Raw genomic sequence first — 12,308 nt, forward strand, 5'->3', positions numbered from 1 at the left:
ACTTCCTGGATACATTTATTGTGTGCGGCCAGAGTTCTCCCTTCTTAAGCCTTCTTTCCCCCCGAGTGAGGATAACCCATGGAAAACCATGGGAATTACTTGAGCATGTCAGTTCCAGGTGGAATTTTATTTGGAAAAAAAGCATGATTCTGTCAGAATACCACCAGCATTATTCCTTGTACTATTAGACAATAAACTGGAATGCATTGCAGTGCAGCTTTAACAGGGAAGCTTCACAGTCATATTATAAACAGGAACATTAGCAGTTTTATCATCTTGTTCCAGGTAATCATCATGTTCCATATAATTATTAGCTTTCGCTTCTTGGATGAAGTAATCTTTGAAAATCTGTTCCTATTTAATTAGCCACATTCCCTAAAAGTGCCACAGGCATCTCCTGTGCAGGTGTAGTCTTGAAGCTGTAAATTCATTTTCAGAAGCCATTCCAAGAAGGAGCTGCTCGGGCTGGAATCTGCAGCAGAAACCCTCTTTTGCATCTGTCTTACCATGTAAGACAAGTAGACGATCTGCTCTGAGGCTGTGTCACAAGCTCATTTCTGAGCAGGGAATCAACAAAGTAACGAGACCTGGTCAGAGGTGAGTTTTCTTGTTATCCTTCTGTCTTCAGTGTCTGGAAGGCTTGGTCTTAGGTTCTGTTGAAGTTACTTGGAGTTTAGATGTACTTAGCATCATCCAAATGTAGGTCTTAATTAACTGATCAAAAGGCAGGACTCCAAATGAATGATGTCCTGGGGATGGGCTTCATATTCCCACTGAGGGGTAAATCCTGTGATTGCACACGCACATTCATACCCTGTCCTTGGTCCGCGATGATCTGCTCCTCGTGATCTTCAGCTTTAACGCGGATGAGAAGGATGTGCGTTAAAGCTGACAGCACCATGTGGCCACTCCCAGGATTTCAGTCTGTTTCCTGACTGGATGGGGTGTTTTTTTAGGCAGAGTGATGGCAGTTGTGATAGTCACGTAAAGAAGACACCGGAAAAGTGAATAAAGGATATGAGAAAAAAATGTGGCTTTGGTATCTTCCACAATAAACCAGAAATCAGCCTCTGAGCACTTCTGCAACGTTAGAATGTAGAGCACAATCAAAACAGAGTGACAGTGCTGTAGCCATTTGACTAACAGCAAAGAAAGTAAGTTTCCAGCCTTCTTTCATTTACAAACCATAACTATGTCGGCCTGCCTAGGATGCAGAGATCACACAAGCTCACGGCATCTCCATTAGAAAGCAAAAAAAGGCATATACTGAGTTCAACCAGCCATGGTGATCCAGCAGTCTCCAGAGTTCAATGAAACAAGGGGCTGAGGGAAAAAAGGGAACAGAAATGCTGTGACGAGGCCAGACCCCTTGCAGAGGTCCTGCTGGCAAGGATGGTCTCCTAGCATCAGACACCTTCTCCAGGAGTTTCCCATTTGTTGCCTCAGTATAATTGTGTCTACTCTGAAGCACCCAGACTTTGATTTTAGGAAGAAGAAAACAGCTCAGTATTTATAATAACTGCCCAGCTTGAGCTTTAGGTGATGTCTGACTTAAAAAAAAAAAAAAAAGTAATAACCATCTGCTAACAAATATAAGTAATTTTTAAAATTTTGAAAGAGGTGACAAGCTGTTTGACTCTGACCACAGATTCCAGAGAATTAAAAACAAACAAACAAACAAACCAACAACAAAAAAACCTGTTCAGTTTATTTGTACAGTTTTTTGTTGTCTTTTTTTTGGAAATCAGTTCCTGGCTTCTCTCTGCTGGCGTTGCCTTTATAGGAGCATGTATTTCCTCTGATATTGGCCCAGCCTTTTCCCTCCACAGTGTTACACAATGTGCTTTGGGTAGTGGCAAATTCAGCTCTAATCTTTTCATCTCCAGAAGCAGCTGATTTTCTTTAGGTGCTGTGAGAAGAGACTTTGGGGATCCTCTGGAGGGGAGAGACTGGTGGGTCCAATTCTGCTCTGTTTTCACAGTTAGAGTGAATAGCCTAAGGTAAAGGGAATCCTCCTCTGCTCCAGAAGGTTTATTCCCCTGACCTCAGGCCATAGCAATAAAGAAGTCCTTTGAAATTATTCCCTACTCTATGATAACCTTTGTAAATCCCGCATCAGGAAGGGATTTGGCAGAGTCATAGCCAATGGCAGTGCCATTATTCTCTCTTTGACCTGCATCCAAAGCATGTTTGTGCTGCAGAAGACAGAGTGAGTTTTCCCTGAATGCCTGTGCTCTGCATTGATGGGGAAAAGTCATTAAGGGTCTTTCCTCTCTCCTCCTTGCTGCTGTGATGGGCTCTGTAAGGGTAAAAGCCAACCTTCCTGCGATAGTATCATAATTATTATTAGTCTTGGATAATATCCCAAAATGACATCAAGCTAACTAGAACATATAATAAGTCAGTAAGAGGATTAAACCAAATTTAAGCTCTTTCTCACTGTCAATATCTATTGCCTATGTACTGGCATCTGAAGCTGAGAAGAGTCTCTGTCAGTCAGAGCCTCTTTTTCATTTTAACTGAAGGAATTTCACAGAGGCAAATCCATCAGTTTCAGGAGAGATGCTCTTGGTTTGAACAAGTACAGAAAAAGGATGAGAATCAGTACCCTAATATTAATAAATTAACCTCCTGCTTGGCTACCCACCATCATTCCTTATCCCTCCCATGCAGACATTGATGCTGCTGTGATTTCTGCATGTAGCTAAATGGGGGCCTATTCAAGGGATTTTGTTGGGGGAAATTGGTGGCATATTGCTCTGTGCCTGTAGTTGGCATAACTGAAGGCTCATCAGAGCCCTATTCTACTTTTTCTATATATTGTTGTTGATGTACACATGGTAGTGTCCAAGCACTTCAAAAGCATGCAAGGGTTCAACCTCACAATAGCCTTGTGTGATGGGAGGATATCCCCTTCTACAGGGGACTGCATATTCACATTGCCAACCTTTAAGCTCCTGGCTTGGCACATGGGAGCCTTGGGGTCCTTATAGCATCAGTCAAGTCCACAGTCACCTAAATTCGGTATTCTGAATTATTGCAAAGATATTAAAACCCTGACTTTCAAGCATGGCTTCTAATCTGAGGAGATGCCATTTCTGGTTGTTCCAGGAGCATTTTGATCTTGGTTTGCACATAGTAAAAGCCCTGGGACCCATGGACTTCATATGAAGTTGGAGGCTTTAAAGGCCAGGCCTCCAACTGGGCAAACAAAACCAAACACAACAAAAATTAGAAGCCAGTTTTGAAAACAAGCCCTACAGCTCTCTGCCAAAGGAGGCCTGGGATAACTGGTAGGGAATTGCTGCCTTAACAATAATACTATCCTTTCCTCAAGTTACAGAAAAGTCTAGAAGCTGTGGGTCAAGCCAAAATGTTTCAATTTTTTTTTTTTTAAGCAATAATGCAAACCTCAGGAAAATAAAGTATGGTAGATATGGACGAGTAGTTCTCTGTCTGGGAAGTTACTGGCTATTTAAAGAGGGGCAAAGTAATTTATTGGGAGAAGGGTAATATGTTTGGCTTCTTCCTACAAATATATCACTTATTTGTAATGACAAAGTTATGAATAAGCATGTCGTTTCTTGATCTGTAATTATTGAATTTTTTCTGTAAGTGTTCTTGTGGTTGCCCTGCCTGTCTCTGCGAAGTGCAGGGTTTTATTGATCATTATGCAGTTAACTACATAGCATTGATTTAGTCTTTTACCTTTTCTCTCCTCTTTTTTCTTTCTTTTTAATATTTTCATTTGCTTTCCCAGAAGATCTACGTGCCTGCTTAATACTGTGTTCTGCCTTTCCTACAGTGAAATATATTTCTCAAATAGTATAAGCTGTAAAATGTGCTGGGCCATGCAAGTAATATACCTCACATATATTCACTGCATATATTTGGTACACCAAGCATCAAGCACTGCTGGAAACATGCACAGTCTAAAAGGATGTTCTTGTAGTGAAAGAATAGGCAGAAAGTTACATTTTAAGGCCATGATCTACTCAGAATGCAAGGAAAACGGGGTTCAGGGAATAAAATACCACAAATCTGCTGTAGTCAATACTGCTGGATCCATGGGTAGAACTGAGCCCTAACTGGCAGTGCAGGTGAAATACCATAAAAAGTGAGAAAGTAAAAGCTATGCAACGTGCTGGGATAAAATAAAGTCAAGAAAACAGCTTTTTTTTCTCCACTCTCCTCCAGTTACTTTACTCTCAGACATTGCTACAAAGAATTGAAAGATAAAAATAGACAAAATCATGGCATTTTCTTAGGACATTGAATTATTAATGGACATCAAATAATAACATTCATATTAAGCTGTATGACACACCTCTTGACATAAAACAGCAATAAAACCAGTGGGAAATTCTGAAATTGCCAGCCTGAACTACTTGACAGCATAGAAACAAAATCCTTTTGAAAAGACTTCTACAAATCCTCAGTAAGCCCCTATATCTTAAGTAATCTGGAACTGACTAGCTGAATGATAAAAAAGTAAACTTTCATATTTGTGGTCAAAGATAAAAAAAGTCTCCAAATGAGCTTCAAGTTTTCTTGTGATTCTGGTCCAATTCTCTTAATCTCTGCTCCCTGAGCAAGCAGAAAACTACATGAGTTGCGAGTCTAGGGACAGAAGATTTCACAAGCCCCAAATCACTAGGTTTCTCCTCTTAATTTTTAAGGTTATCTGCCTTGAAATAAATGATTTTAAACTGAGTTGTCCTTTCTCTCTCCCTTTCCCTCTTTATGATGTTCAAATGCAGCCTGAGAAGATTTAACCTTCAAATGATATTGCCTTTCCTTTCACCTTATATCATCTGGATTGTCAGTTCTGGGTCTTCACTAACTCTGCATGAACATCTGCTGGCATCCTCTAAGGATGCGTATCAATACTTCTCACATGCTGGTTAAAATTGTGATGTGAAGGGAAAGACACGCTCGGTGCTGGATAGCTTTGTAACCAAGGCTTCCTTCCTCCAGCAAATTAATTAATTTAAAATCAAAAAGAAAAGTGCTTTTCATGAGAATACATGGATGGAAACACAAAGCCATCATTCCCTCACTCCTTGTAAGCTAGCACCACCACGTGAATGCTGTTGTCGTGCCATCAAATGACGGAAGAATCAGTACAGTCACCTTGTTTGTTCTGGGGCTACATCTAGGCCTTGATTAGGGCAGAAAGTTAGAGAGCACATTTTGCATACATGCAAATTGCAAAGGACTAAAATCTGCCTTTTAATGTTTGTTTTTTATTCCTCCATGGCAGGTCATTTTCAGCTGGTATTCTGTGAGTGGCACAGTAACCCATCCTGTGTGTTCACCCTCAGACATATTTGGACATTCTGAAGCAGGCTGTGCTGCTCATGTCTGTCATCACTCATTGCTTTTTAATTAAAAACTGACAAGACCAAGAAGACTTGACTTATGCAGTTGTCAGTGATTGATTTACAAGAAGTTTCTTGAAAGATGTCTCTATGAATGGAGGTTCTTTGTTATTCAACCAAAAGGGGAGCGCACAAGCCATGGACATGTTCTCAGAATCAGAGAGAGCATTAGTCATGACCAAGTGAGAGTACTCATTTGAAGTGCTCAGGAAATTTGGCACAATAGATCCCATTTTAAAATCAATTTTCTCAACCTCGGGGGCACAAAGTGAGACACAGAGGAGAAATTTGACATCATCCAGTTGTCTGACAAATCAGATGACTAGTAGAGTTGTTGTTCGAACAAAATGTTGGGATGGGTAAATGATTCATAACACTATCCAGGGAATAAGCTATGTGGAGTCTCTGGAATGTGAAGTCAGTCAGTGGTATTTTTAAGAGACTGATATGTTGCTCACCTCTAGCAGTAACTGCTTATATTTGTCTTAGTTTCTTCTGCTAAATTATGTACATGGTGCTGTTGGAAGAGAACAACACCACTTGAAAATTACGGTTCTACGATATATATTTCTGTGATAATTTGTTCAACTTCCTAATTCACTCTCTTCCACTGTAATAATCATCTGGCAAAGATAATTGCTGCAATATTTTTTGTTGCCATAACCCTGTGTGCTTGTCAAATTACTTCATTGAATGATAGTCACCGTTCATTTTTTCAGAAGAGATGGAAATGTCCCCTTTATGGATGTTAAAATGTAATTAAGCGTTCCTATGTGCTGGTATACTACTGCTTCCTGCTTGAGAATGCCCAACAGGCCACTGTTGCGGACAAGGTTGTCCAACATGGTGGTAGAAACCTCATCACCAGCCTCCACCGATTTCCCTATAACTTGCACAGGGAAAGGGTAATATATAATGGTCATTTGTGATTTTAACAAAACAGCAAAGTTGTACTTTTTGGATTGGAATAGGAGATGCTTGCATTGATCACTTAGCTTTAAGTCTCCAGAAAACACTGAACATGTGGATAGCTGTTTATAAGATTACAGAACCTGTATTTTCACACAGGCAGGCAGGGAGCAGGTTGCTACACACATGCAAATATTCAGTCTGAAGAAATCAGAACTAGCTGCTCTTTTAACAGAAGTGCAGACTGTAAAGTTGCAGTGTGTGGCTTGTGACCATCACAAGCAGCCATACAAAATGCTGGATTGCAGTCTTGCAGTGGAGCAAAGTTGAATTGTCTTGTGATGTCTTCCAGTTTAAAACAAATTTTCTCAGGTTAAATGAAAACTAGAAAAGCAGCAAGCAGATGTGTCATGCAAGGTTAGTTATCATCAGGAACAACTTAGCAAAAAAACCTCGGATGTTATGGTCACATTCTCCATACCTCTAGTTCCCAAAACTGTCGCTATAGCTCATGGACTCACATATAGGCCACAGTCACTACCACTTCACCCTACACAGCTCCATGGTATGGAAGAGTTGGCAAGCTGTGGTTATGGCTGGGACTTGCCAAGTTTCCCAGGCTAGACTTAGGTTAGGAGCTAGAGGATTTGGGGTCCGCATTTCCCATGGGGCTAGTTTTGGGGTATATAAAGCCCCCAGGCTGGACTATCATGTGTGAATTTACTACTATTCAATATTTTAAAGAAGAGTTACTGCCAGCGCTGTAGCAACTATGCCATAGTGTGACTTTTCTGAGATAAGGTTTTACTGGCATTCGTACAGACCTTTGTGGTCTCTCTCAGAAGAACCACCAGAGTGCAGACACCATTAGAGAACACTTTCAAGGCAAATAGGGAATAATAAATACACCGCGCTGGCCGCTCTAACAAGGCAAAGCTAGAGAGCTGCAGGCGAGTTACCCAAGGACAAGCTGAACCACCTTTTTGTAAGTATTGCATGCAGAGGCTCTGAATCTTAGGTGGTGGTTATCTATTCGCAAAGCACCCAAGGCTGCAGCACAGGCACTGAAGGCAGCCAAACAAACAGCATAAAACCCGCTGCAAGCTCCTTTGATCTTGTGTGTGCATTGGGATTCAGTGGGGAGATTTATGAGAGTGGCCAACGCTGCACAATCCAACAGGGCTGAGAATTGCACAAGAGTCCAGTGCAGAGAGGAATACTGAAGCCACCAAGCCACTGTCGTGACAAAGTCCTTTCTCTTGCACAAGACCCTTGCAAGTTTCTTTCTGATTCCTGAGGCTGTAACATCCTCCTGTACAAAGAGAACCTGGGGTACAATGGAATTGTTAACCTGCAGACTGATGTCCTCTGTTTACATGAGCCACCACAGCCCCATCACTGCTAATTGCTCCCTGTCTTGCCATATTCCAAAGCATCTTGTCTTTGCTACGTGAAGACCTACAGCAAGCGAAAGCACTTTGTATGACAGTTTACTGCTTCACTACAGAGTATGAACTGAAGATGGGGTAGTGTTAAGGGAGCAGTTTTGTTGCATTTAGCATGAGGACTGATATTAAGAATGCACAGTTTTAAACTCTTTCCTCTTTTTTTAAATCTGCTTCAGGCTTTCTGATGCCACAGCTCCTCCAAAGCGGTAAGCAGTGCACGCAGACAGAATGGCCAACAGGCAGCTCAAAAAGAAAAAGGAGCAAGAGAGGGATCTGTTCCAGCAACTACTGGACTTAACCCAACAGAAGGCCCTAAAGCATTTCCCGGAGAATCCTCAGAGGACTGAAGTGGAGCTCATTGCCCTGAGAAGAGCCCTGACACAGGCACTGCAGTGGAGGAATGTCACGGATTAACTTATTTTGTAATCAGCTCTAACGATTGCATCCCTGAGGGCTGCAATCTGGAGAAGATACACCATTCAGGGGTAACTGGAGGGCCCTTCCACAGCATGCACTGTGCAATCCCACTCCTCAGAAGGTGAACAAGAACAAATGCGTTACCTACACTGGTCATTCTTAACCTGTGGTCTGTGGTTCGCGGACTTTTCCAGCAGAAGTCCTGATTTGTATTCAATTAACTTATACCATCTGCTTGCTTTATTACTTACCTATCTAATTACCGAAAGCACAGTTCACCAGGGGCTTGTTATTCAAGAAACAGTGTGCTACCTATATTTTTACATTTATTTTCTGTTATTTTTTATTGCAAAACAAACATATCCTGATACCACTCAGCTGCAAAACTTCATTGTGGTACCACCTGGCATAATATCCTTCCATGCTGTTAACTCCAAATATGAACAAATGCGAACACATATTCTTGGTTACACAACATTCCTTCCCTCCAACTATTTTCTGGTCTCTAAATGGGAGCACAACACTTTCCTGATCCTGTTTCTCTGACCACATGAGGCAGCTCGCTAACATACCTTCTTTGGCTTACATATGTCCAGAGCATCTCTTGACCTCCTGTTCCCAGCAGTCCTTCAGCTTCTTTCTCTTACACTCACAAATGTGCAAAAGCCATCAGGCAGTTAGCATGACAGACTCATGATGTCAAGAAACATCAGCTTTTACACAGATGTTGCTACTGACTTCAGCAATTCCAGTGTGTATTCATCGCACTCTGCAAACACACAGTTCAGAATTAGACCACTGTTTTCTCCTGTCCAGCCAACAGATCAAAAGTTTTAGAAAGCAGAGAAGCATAACACAAGGTGTTTTTTCTATAATGACACGGAACTCTAAACCAACATATGTCAAAATTGTTCAGGAAATAACCATTCTTACTGATTATATCTTTGCATGAAGGGTGTGAAAGCAACTCAGATCTGCATAAATTACCTCTTCACCAAAGAAGAAGCCTGTTACTGGGGGTATGTGATTCAATTTTTTGTAGTCATCTTATATTTGTTATTATTAGTAATCAAAATATGAATGCGTCACCTGTTATAGACACCTGATAAAGCCCACTTATCAGTAAGGATTTTTTTCTAAACTGTTTGAAACGTAGTGCAACTAATAAACTCCTTTGCATTGCTATGTCTTCTTAAGTGATATAGCAGCAACCTTCTCACAAAATCACAGATGTCTATATAACAACAACCTCCACTGTTGATCAGTCATTGCAAAACTGGCTTGCTACACCCATTATTCTATGATTCCATTAGCAGTAGCAATTGGAGAGAAGCTCTATGTGCATGGCAGCTGTTGATGCAGGCGTGAGTGGCGCTTTTAGCCTTTCTGTGCAATGGTCACTCTCTTTGGTGACCCCAGGATGGCATCTGTACCCTGCTGCACCCACCACTGAACCCGAAGCGGTGCCGCGCTGAGCAGAGCTGTTGCAGATAAATGCTCTGCTGAAATACTCGCTTGGTTTCTTCATAACACCTAGAGAAGAAGCAGGGACATGAATCTCCAAGCCCCCAGACCCTGTACTTTGTGGTGGCCACCCTTTGGTGGATGCAGAACGAAGAGGCATGTCATCACACCAGGGGCTGTCTTCCCAGAACACCATGCCGTGCAGTCAAACAAGGTCATGGTCAACACAGTGGTCAACAAGGAGGATACTATAAACCATCATGGCTTGGATTTGTTTAAACACCACATAGTTTAATGAGGTTTGAGCAAACAAAGTAATGCAACACAGTATCTATGTGTAAACTCATAGCTGTCATAGAAAATAATGCAATGCTAGTTCTACAGTGGGGGCGTCTGCCTCACACACTTCCAGAGGGGACTATAAGCCAGCCCAGCAGCTATCCTGAAAACCATCCTCCCACTAGAAAGACCTTGCACAGGCAATATACATTAGGACACAGCCCTTGGAAAATGTTCCAGGAGCCTTTTGGCTGAGATACAGCCTCGAGACAGCCGAGCGTCTGCAGGAGCACTGGGCTCCTCACTGCAAGCATTGTCTTTGGGCTGACAGCATCACAGCTGTGAAAAAGCACACTGAGGAGCCTTGGCAGAACACCCCACGTTACTCAGTTGGTGCAAAATATTGGTGTAACATATGATGTTTTGGAATAACTATCTGCGTTATCACTAAAACTCTATAAATGTGATGATATTCCTCCACTGCCTGAGGCTCACAGAACCATCTGTTTATCAGATACAAATGCAAGGGACTGGATCACAGTCCAGAATTTTTTCCTGTTGTCACAGTACAGGCTGCCTTAAGAAAAGCAGAAATTGAAAAGGAAATTCCTGAATAAAGGCAAAAAGTTCATACCGTATATGGACAGGAACATTTGACGAAGACATGCTGATTAAAAGAAAAAAAAAAGCTACAGAGATTATTGCCAACTTGTTCTGACAAACACTTTTGGCACATCTCAGCTGATAGTGTCCAGCACTCCTCAAGCACTAAAAAGAACTGATGTAGAGACAATTAAAATAAATGGAATCTGTCTTGTAACTCCATCGGGATTTGGGATTTACATGCCAGAATGCTATCAGCATTTTATCACAAGCTTATGTACTTCCTAGTAGTTTTTCTGTCTCTTGGATTTGAAGATCACACTCCTTGAACAGATCACAGGAACTCCAAAAAGAGGCAGGCAAGGAAACCTTTATAAATGTATAGTAAGGGAAATGGATAGATCCAGTAAACTAAACCCATGACAAGCATGGACAAGAATAAAGATAATATAATTACTGTATGGTCAGAATCATAATTCTATTTTTTTTGTAGTTGACCTCTAAACTGCAAGGGGAGACATTCTTGCCCCCTTGAAACTGGTGGGATTTGTGCCACTGACTTCAAGACAGCCAGGATTTTACCCCATGTAATGGGATATGAAACCAAACCAAAATCCCAAGTCTTCCTTATACTCCAACTGACTGAAAATCCAGTTTCAAACTTCAGAGCCCATGTTCAGCTCTGTATGCAACAGATGCAAAGCAGAGGATGACATCTTGAGAAATACATTTGTAGGGGAGCTAGTCCCACAGACAACCTGAGGGAAAAAGAAAGCCACAAACAAAAAAATCTGTTTTTCATGTTGGTCTTGCTACTGCAGCTAACTGTGTTTGAGTCAGCATGCCTCTCCAGTTCCCCCAAAAACAATGTCTTTTTCCCCGTTTTCTTGAATGAAAGCATTTGAAGTACCAGAAGCTGTTGCTAAAAATTTGCCTGCTAATGTCTCAAACTAATCAAGGGGATTTTTACTAACAAAAAGGAAAATATGATTTATGGCTGTGTTTAGAAGATAACCAGATTCATGATCATTTTTATGGTACATGGGAGATCCCCATGGATAATTTTCCCATATCCGAGTCCCCATTTAATAGAAGAAAGAGATTCTTCTGTTGATGATTCTATAACACGGAAGAACTTGGGGTTTAAAGATCACATTTATAATGCGATATGCGTGACTTCATTTGCAAGTGTAATAGCTAATTGTACATAAAGGAAGGGCTGTGTTGCTTCATTGGCAATATACAATAAATTATTGACACAAAGAGTATGTGCCCAGTAGCTGCAAATTCCCTTCTAGAGGGAATCTGGAAGGATCACAGTTTCTGGAGGAAATCCCCAAGTGCAATAATTAGTAAGTCATTTTCACTGTCCTCTCTCTGTTCCATCATTAATCTGTCCTCTCATGTCCACATTCATTGTACAATGATCTCAGTGGACTACAATCAGAAATTAATAATGGATTTGAGGGCTTGCCTTTCCTATGTTTCCTTCTCCTGCATCTCGTACAAGGGAGATTTTACATCTCCCTTGAGCAGACGTTCACAGCGTGGAGAATCTCTGCCTCAGAATAAACCAATGTGTGGAAAAATAAGTCAGAGCTGGTCCAGAGAGCAGTTGACATGATACAAGACAGCTGCCCACCGCACAGACTTGTCCATCTTTCTAAGCGACTAACTGCAGAACCGGCAGTCAAAAGAGCCCGCTGAAAGCTGGGATACATCCTGGATGCGTTCCTGACTGAGAACATTGGGAAATACAGACAGACAGGGAGGAGAAGACTTGCAGAAGGCTCTTCGTCTGATTTGC

At 41.5% G+C, this 12,308-nt stretch overlaps 1 long non-coding RNA gene across 1 annotated transcript; it reads left to right on the top strand.

The window, feature by feature from the left end:
* The first annotated feature begins 279 nt into the window (after positions 1–279).
* LOC135579130 (uncharacterized) lies at positions 280–11,764 on the top strand. Its single transcript, XR_010471623.1, has 2 exons — positions 280–597; positions 7,915–11,764. It is a non-coding gene; the product is annotated as an uncharacterized LOC135579130 (long non-coding RNA).
* Positions 11,765–12,308: the final 544 nt, after the last annotated feature.

The sequence above is a fragment of the Columba livia genome, chromosome 3 (genome assembly GCF_036013475.1).
Source record: "Columba livia isolate bColLiv1 breed racing homer chromosome 3, bColLiv1.pat.W.v2, whole genome shotgun sequence".
Classification (NCBI taxonomy): Eukaryota; Metazoa; Chordata; class Aves; order Columbiformes; family Columbidae; genus Columba; species Columba livia.